This window comes from Echinops telfairi, unplaced genomic scaffold (genome assembly GCF_000313985.2).
Source record: "Echinops telfairi isolate 266 unplaced genomic scaffold, ASM31398v2 ScPeMD7_70;HRSCAF=299, whole genome shotgun sequence".
Classification (NCBI taxonomy): domain Eukaryota; kingdom Metazoa; phylum Chordata; class Mammalia; order Afrosoricida; family Tenrecidae; genus Echinops; species Echinops telfairi.
The window spans coordinates 21,034,199-21,042,923 of record NW_022103968.1 but is presented as its reverse complement, the minus strand read 5'-3'; positions in this window follow the sequence as shown (position 1 = coordinate 21,042,923).

Sequence of the window (8,725 nt, the reverse complement as noted above, 5' to 3'; positions counted from 1 at the left end):
TTTCAACTACCCACAAACACACCAGAATGAATGCAGAGAAAGAGAAATAACTAGCTTTTCCCTACAAATGGCAAGATAGGAACCAAAAGGCACAGACCACACAGTTCGAGCCCAGAACACTGTGGTCATTAAAGATACATGGTCATTAAATAACATGGTGTTTGTTTGTTTTTTAACATTTTATTAGGGGCTCATACAACTGTTATCGCAATCCATACACACATCAATTGTGCAAAGCGCATTTGTACATCATTTCTCAAAACATTTTCTCTCCACTTAAACCCCCAAAATTAGGTTCTCATTTTTCCCCTCCCTCCCCGCTCCCCCCTCCCTCATGAGCCCTTGATAGTTTATAAATGGGTATTTTGTCATATCTTGCCCTGTCCGACGTCTCCCTTCATCCACTTTTCGGTTGTCTGTCCCCCAGGGAGGAGGTCACACACAGTTCCATGTAATCAGTTCCCTCTTTCCTACCCATTCTCCCTTTACCCTCCCTGTTTTGCCACTCACACCACTGGTCCTATAGGGCTCATCCATCCTGGATTCCCTGTATTTTCAGTTCCTATCTGTACCAGTGTACCTCCTCTGGTCTTGCCAGTCTTGCAAGATAGGGTGCGATGTAACAATGATGAGAAATACAACTTTCCTCTAGTTCCTAAATGTTTCCTCCCCGCTCCCACTACCAAATAACATGTTTTTTGTTCAGCACTTACTGCCGTAACTCCTGCTGCTTCATCCTGAAACATTCTGAACACTGCCCATAGCCAGTCATGGGATTAAAATCATTTAACATGTGGCTCCTTGCCCTAAGGTTCATTTTAAGTACACAAAATGATATACCACAAGGTAGTTTATTATGTCATCAGTTAATACTTACATAGGAACAATATAAGAGGTACACAAAACTATACTGTCTTCTAAAATGAAGAGCCAATACCAAGGCTCAAGTAGAAAGAAAATGTTTTGAAAATGATGGCAACAAATGTAAAAATGTGCTTGACACAAAGAACATATGTATGGATTGTGATAAGAACTGTATGAACCCCCAATAAAATGATTTCTTAAAAGAGTCTTAAAATACTAATGAAAAATATTAAGTAATATCTGATCAAACAATCACAAAAAAAGTTACAAAAGGTATTTCCATCTTCCATCTTGATTGGTATCCTTGCTGGCTATCTCCTTCAGTTTTATCCAAACACCATCAGCTGTGTGATTTTTCCTTAATCATCTTTTTACCGTAGGAGTAGGATCCCATTCCTTTAGAGGTAGCCCCATTAAGCAATAGTCACTGTGTTTGCTTTATTAGAAACAGAAGATTTCTCTTCTCTGAACATATTATGTTTATCTTTACAAAGCCTCTTTCTGCTTCAGCTGAATTTGCAATTGTTCTAATAATATTTTTAGCTTTTTGAATACTTTCAAGAGTTGTGTAATTTACTCATAATATATCGTGGGACTTTGGAGCATAACACAAAGCTCAAAAGAATGATAGCATATCACCTTCTGGTTGTTTGCCACTTTTTACATTATATGTTTGTTTACTAAGGTAACAAATGCAAGGGAGTGAAAATGTAGTATTTCATCAAAAGGATAATGAGTTTTGTGAAATGAATAAATATTACAAACACAGCTCCATCTAATTTTTTATACCTATAGAAGGCATGAACATTACTACAGGCACTGAGAAAATGCTGTTATGGAGATGAACATTAAAAGAGTAAGCAATGTAAATTTGTGATTACCACATGGGGTGGCTGTCCAGCTGCCTAGCTTAGAGAGAACCCTGTTACAAGTGCCATTTTAACAACTGGTTCATGGAATTCAACAAAAGATTAGGTACTGGCTCTGCCAAACCGGTACAAACCAGATGAATTCCACCACTGCCCATAGCCCTATAAAACTGCATAGTGACCATAACTCTAAGAACCAGTGAGAAATAGTATTGGATAAGGGAGTCATTATTATTATTGTTGTTTTTTCTTTACCCCTGTTGTTGTGCTTTTCCCCTTGTCCTTTCCTCACACACTTTTCAGAAATGCAAGGAAAAGGGGGGGAAAATCAATAGAAGGAAAAAAATCCACTTTAAAGTTTGTCAGTAAATGGGAACCTGGAATTTGAGAAATTTCACTTTAGCAACTTTTACTTTGCCCATTAAATTAAAGTCCAATACTTGACCATCACTGGGGTCTTTCTTATAGTTTATGTTCATATTTCTTCTAGATGCAGTAATAGAGGGCACTACGCAGGTACATTGAAATTCTTTTTTTTTTTAACTTTCACTTCCTTTCAATTAGCCGTGTCTGGGACTTGGCAGTCATTATCCACCTTTAGTGCTGACCTGCCAGGAAAGATGGATGAGTTTAAACTGGGGGATAAGGAGGGATGAGGGTTTCCTTTGGGCACAGTGCTGACACCCACTTGCTTTGGAGTCAACTCAAAGTGCGGAGAGTTGTTTACGAAACACTGTTGGATCATTTATTTTCAACGCTTTTCATTTCTCGTTTCAGTTTGTAATACCTGGAGGTCTTAGGAAATAAGTGCTATTCTAGACAAGTTTTATTCAATAAACATCGATCCATTTTGCTCTTATTCTGATTGGAGCTGAAGTAAGTGTTCTATCTTCCGAGTTTTTATTCTCCTGTATCCCAGTTGGGCATCCTGAGATGGCCTATCGCTGTTGGTGACAATGTGCTTTCAAAACAAGCACTACCAGCATGCTCTGCTTCAGAAATGAGCAAAAAGTCATGGCTTACCTTTTCCTCTTATGTGGAAAACCAAAAAGAGTTTATTTGCAGGAAGGATAGAATTGAACCCTTGTAAGTGTCCTCATCTGTTTTCTGACAACTCTCCATTAAAATCAGAAGCTAGCAAGTGACTTCACATCACTCAAGCCATTTCTGCGTGTGTTAAATACAATTAGTAATGCCGGTTTTGTTCGGTGCCATAGAGTCAACTCCGATTCACAGGGATCCTCTGGACAACAGATTGAAACACTGCTGGGTCCTATGCCACCCACCGTCCTCCCGATCACTGTTATACTTGAGCCCATCGTTTCATCCGCTGGGTCAACCCATCTCCTTAAGGATCTTCCTCTTTTTCATTACCATCTACTTTACCAAGCATGATGGCCTTCTCCAGGATGAGATTCTTCTGATAAGTCCAATGTACATGAGACCAAATCTAGCCATCTCCAATTCTGCTCTGGCTGTACTTCATCCAAGACAGAGTTATTTCCCTGGAAATCCTAGGTACTTTCAATATTCTTCACCAAAACCACACTTCAAGTGCATCAGTTCTTCTTCCGTATTCATTGTCCAGCTTTCTTTCCCATGTAGATGAGGCAATTGAAAGTACCAAGTACCACGGTTTTATCAGGTGCACCTTGGTCCTGAAAGTGACATTTTTGCTCTTTAACAATTTGAGGTGAATCTAGATGCATTAAAGTGATTTACCTAGATCTTCAGTTTGTGAAGAATGCTCTTATTGAATGTTGAAAATACTCTAAAGGGAATACTATTACTAATTGTGGGTAAATCTACTGTACAAGACCTCTTTAAAGTATGCATATATACCTTAGTACCTCTAGGCTCAGCCAGATTATTGGGTTGGGAAGGAAGAGACACTATTGGGAGGCGTTAAAAGGAAACAAAAATGATCAGAATAATGGTATGTTGGGTTTAGAGGTCAGTCAAATATGTGTGCACAGCGTGTTGTTTGGACTAGGAGTAAGTGAGGGCTAAACCAACCAACTCACTGCCCTGGCATTGATGCCGACTCACAGTGACCCTATAGGACAGGGTAGAACCACCCCTGTGACTTTCTGAGACTGTTACTCTTTATGGGAGTAGACATCCCTGTCTTTTACCCTCAGGGTGGCTGGCAGTTTTGAACTACTGATTTTGTCCATTGCAGCCCAATGAGTAGCTTCTAGGCCACCAGGACTCCTAGTAAAGGGTAGTAAAGAGTAACACAAATGTATTCATACTTGTGGATGCTAATTTAAGACAGATGGGAGTCCTTCATATTATTCTTTTACTTTTGAATGGATTTGAGCATTTTTAGAATAAAATGTAAAAAGTGAACTAACAGAAACAAAAACGTTCCTGCCCTGCCCTTCAGAACTCGGAAGAAAGCAGACTGTTCAATGTTCACTTATAGTGATCCTTGGCCTATGCGTAGACCTCGTCTTTTCTCAAGCGTGTCTTTTTTTATTCCTTAAATATGTTACCAGCTATGTATTTTTAAAGCAGGTCTAACAATGTACCAGGCAGTGGTGCTTTCTCTTCGAGGAGTGAAAGACAGAGCACATAAGAAAGAGCCCAAGTCCCCGAGGGAACTGTCTCCTGAGTTATTAACCTAAGAGCTCTGCCAGGCGACTCTATGTTCACTTGGGGTGTTAGAGGAAAAGAAAGACCCAGAAAGAGACCCACTGGGAGCTTGGGAGGTGTCAGAGGAGACGCTTTGGTACAGAGAGCAGTAGAAAAGCTAATATTGAGAAGATGAAAACGGCATCATTCTTTGCTCCCCTCCTAGAGTTGCCTTCTCACCTGCTCTTATTCCTCGTTCTTGCGTACATGCTGCACCCTAGACCTGGGAAGCCCCAGGTGCATTGCTTCAGCATTGAAGCGATGTTTCTGAATCACTAGATACTCCCATGCCAATCAACGACTAGTTCAAATTTTGGTGACTATGAAAAACTCAGTGAGTGGGTATGAGGTCTGTGTCATTGTGTGTTTGAAGTCTGTTTTCACAGAGAGAAATGACAATAGATTCCCTTTCAGATGGGAGCTGACTAGGGATCTGCCCTAGTAAAGGTTAACGCCAAAAACCCCTATGGAGCAGGTACACCCTGTCACCTTGTGTGACTACCAGAGAAAGTAGATTCACCAGCACTTAGCTAACTTGGACTAAAAGGAGAAAATATACAAGAAGGTGGTTGAGTATGTTTTTATTCTGGGAAGGGGCATTCATTAATCATCTAATGCTATTTAATAGAAGACTCCTCAAACAAACACCTTCAATATTTATTTACTAGGAGTTTCTTCGGCTCACAAACCCATGGGTGGTCCAGCTAGTTGTCCCTCATGATAGTCTTCCCTAAGGCTGCAACCAAGCTATTAAAATGGGCCCAAGATTTAAGTCAAGGAATATCCCGTATTCATCTCACTTCTATGCTATTAGCAGGGTACAATTTCTTGCAGTTAGTTTGTTTAAAGACCTCTTTAACACTCTCTCCCCAAACTTTAAGTTCTACCCATATCTATCTCTTTTTCTTGCCTTCCTATGTCTTCCACATGACCAGGAGCATCCATGGATACACAAACCTTAATTTTCAGTAAAGTCAGAGCTAATCCTCCTACCAAATAATGAAGAGTGGCTGCTAAGAAAGCTCACTCTGACACAGCTGGTCACGATCCCATCTGCCCTCCTGAGAGGAGAACTCACTGAGCACGAAGTCGTATGCAGGGGACCATGTTGAACAGAGATGACATTTCATGTGGTCCTTCTGTGGATTATAACTCCACTCCCTTTAATGTCCTCTCATTCTTCACTCTCAGAGCTGTGAGCATGAGGAGGGGATTAATTCCAGTGGGCCACTGCTCCTGCTCGCTGACAGAGCACTGTACATAAATGTGGGCTGTGGAATAGATGTACCTATAAAGAAATGAAATGAGAGACCATTCGTCCACTGTAAAAGACGGAGCACAAGGCGTTCTACTCTTGTTGAGGAATGCTTAGGGTATTGGAATATTCTTTCTTTTTTTTTCATGAGAAGCCATATTCCATAAAAATGACAAGATCATCTCATCCTTGTCCAAGAAAGACACATGGAAAGTGTGTTCATAGACCCATATTTGCAGATGAGAGAGGCATAAACTTCAAGAGCTCCATATTGGTGTCCATTCAAAAGGATGGTGACTCACCAGAATGCATACATTGATGAACATTATCATTAATCTTATTTGCAAATGAAATTGTACTTGTAATTCAAAAAGAAGCACATCCATGAGGAGTTGCCAGACGCTCAAGCAGGAGTTAGAGGAGGCTGTGGCAAGAGGGATGGGTCCTGGGTTAAAGCAGAGACCACCAAAAAGATGTTTGCTTGTGTTTTACAGACTGCAAAGGCATTCGGTTGTGTACATCATAACAAACTAAAGAAAAATTGGGATGAATGAGAATTCCAAAATACTTCACTGTGCTCATTTGCAACCAGTGCATAGACCAAGAGGCAGCCATGCAAACCAAGGGATAACGCATAGCTCAAAAGCAGGCAAGGTCTGCAGTAGGATTGTGTCTCTTCACCATACTTATTCAGCTGATATGCTGGGACAATTGTCTGAGAAACTGAACTACATGGAGACAGTGCAGGATTAGGTTTGGAAGAAGGCTTGTTAACAACTTCCAATATGCCGATGGCACAACCGTGCTCGCTCAAAGTGAGGAGACCTGGAAGCACTTGCTGGTGGGAATCAAAGACTGCATGGATTGCAACTCGCTGTAAAGAAAAGAAAATCCCCTACAACCAGACCAATAGACAACATCGTCCTAAGTCAGGAAAAGATTGAAAAGTTGTCAATGATTTCATGTTACGTAGATCCAGATTCCATGCAGCGGGAAGCAGCAGTCTGGAAATGGAACAAGGGGCTGCACTGGGACCGAGCTCTCGAAAGTGCCGAAGAGGCAGGATGGCACTTGGAGGACTCTGGTTGGCCTGAGACAAGCTGTGGCATTTTCCATGAACACGTATGTGTGGAAGCTGAGAATGAAAAGCGAGGCTGCCGAAGGAGCGATGCCTTCGAGGCCAGTCGTTGGCAAGATTACTGAATGTACCGGGGACCGTCAGAAGATCCATCAAATCAGCCTTAAAGGAAGTGCAGCCAGAGTCCCTGAGACGTGAGGAGAGAGAGACTTCAGCTCATGTGCTTTTGACATGTTTTCAGGAGAGACCAATTCCTGAGAAAGGACATCACACTTGAGACAGTAAAATAGCAATAAAAAGAGGAAGACCGTGAGGGAGATGGATTGACACAGTGGGTACAACCATGGGCTCCAGGCTAACAATAATCATGAGGCTCATGCAGGGCCAGCAGCGCTTTACTCTACTGTACATAGGACTGACTCCACAGCAGCTAACCACAGTAGCACAAGGTTGCTGTTTTTAAGTTGTTATTATTATTTGCTTGTTTGTTTAAGTATCTCTTTTTTAAAAGTGAGATACATTTCATACACATACAATGAGCCTGTAGGCCAACATTGTGGACACAGTATATCAGGTTGCTTTATACGGCCCTGACCCATATGGGATTCTGACCTTGTTGAGCTGCTCTTGGTTGATTTTTATGTAACTTCTCACAGTTTGGGGGTGTTAGGGCAAGGATCATGGGTGCAGTTTGCATCCCCATGGCTCGCAATAAGCCAAATTTAGAGACTTAGCTCAAAGGAAGCTGCTTCACTACTGCGCACCCCAACCATGAAGAATTACAGAAGCAATGTTGAGAGCCTGTCCAATGAGATGAGGTGGGCCCAGGGACATACACTTCAAAGGTAGCTCAAAGGGTTTGTTGTGATATTTGGAAAGGATACATGCTATAGAATGAAATATATGCAAATTACACTCACAGGTCACCAAGGCCCATCAAATGTATAACCAAAATATTTTAAAAACGTTTAAAAAAACAATTACACAGCATTGTGAATTGCCTGCATATTCAGCTGTAGTGACAGCAAAGTAAACTGTTTGAATCTTTTAAAAGCTCAACCCGACAAGAGGTAATAGGAGTCATAAAAATTACATGCTGTTTCACCTAGTAATATCATGGCCGAAAGCGTATCCTAAGGAAAAATTAACATTGAAAGAGGAAAAACTGTTTAGAGGTGTTCTTAGTAGCATTATTTGTATTACCAAAAATTCTAGAAGAAGCCCACATGCAAGCACAAGCTTGTAAAGTCAAGTCCAGTGTGTCACCTGTATCATGCAGCCCAAATAGACGAGCTCTCTGACGTTCCTGTTGCTGCCAGAGAAGTAGAGCTGAAGTTATCAAAGAAGTATGAGGTCTTAGAAAGAACCACAGTCGTCATACATATTCTGGGATTATCCGGGGATTCTCAGTATCTACTGAGGAACTTGTCAATGCAGATCTTGAGGCTCCATGTTTCAAATGCTTATTTCCCGTGCTTGGTTCTCTACGTCCTGCTCTGTGCCCTCACATCATTGGACCAGGTTTCTGAGAGATCAGAAGATATATTGCCATTGGCCTTCTACAAGGCTAACTAAAAGAACACAGACAGTCTCCTATGGCCCTGCCAGGGTTACATCTGAAAGATTCATGCCAAACATGGTTAGGGCTGTAAAAAGGCAAGCCCTGCCAATTCTAACTACTTCTGTTTATCTTACCTGCCTGCTGCAAAGACAAATGATTATATCAATGAGTCCTAAGAACTAATGGACCATGTGAAACTCTGTCTCCATCACCCTGAGACCAGAAGAACTAGATGGTGCCTGGCTACCACGCTGACTACTCTAAAAGGGATCATAATAGAGGGTCCTGAACAAAGTGGGAGGAAAATGTGGAACAAAACAACATAAAAAAGACTAAGTTCACTGATATGATAAAGATTTGGGAAACCCCCAAGACTATAACCCTTGGCCATTTTTCTTGTCTAGAACTGAACTCAACTTTTTGGCTTGACTTACAGTCAAGCAACAGGAAATCCAAAGGAT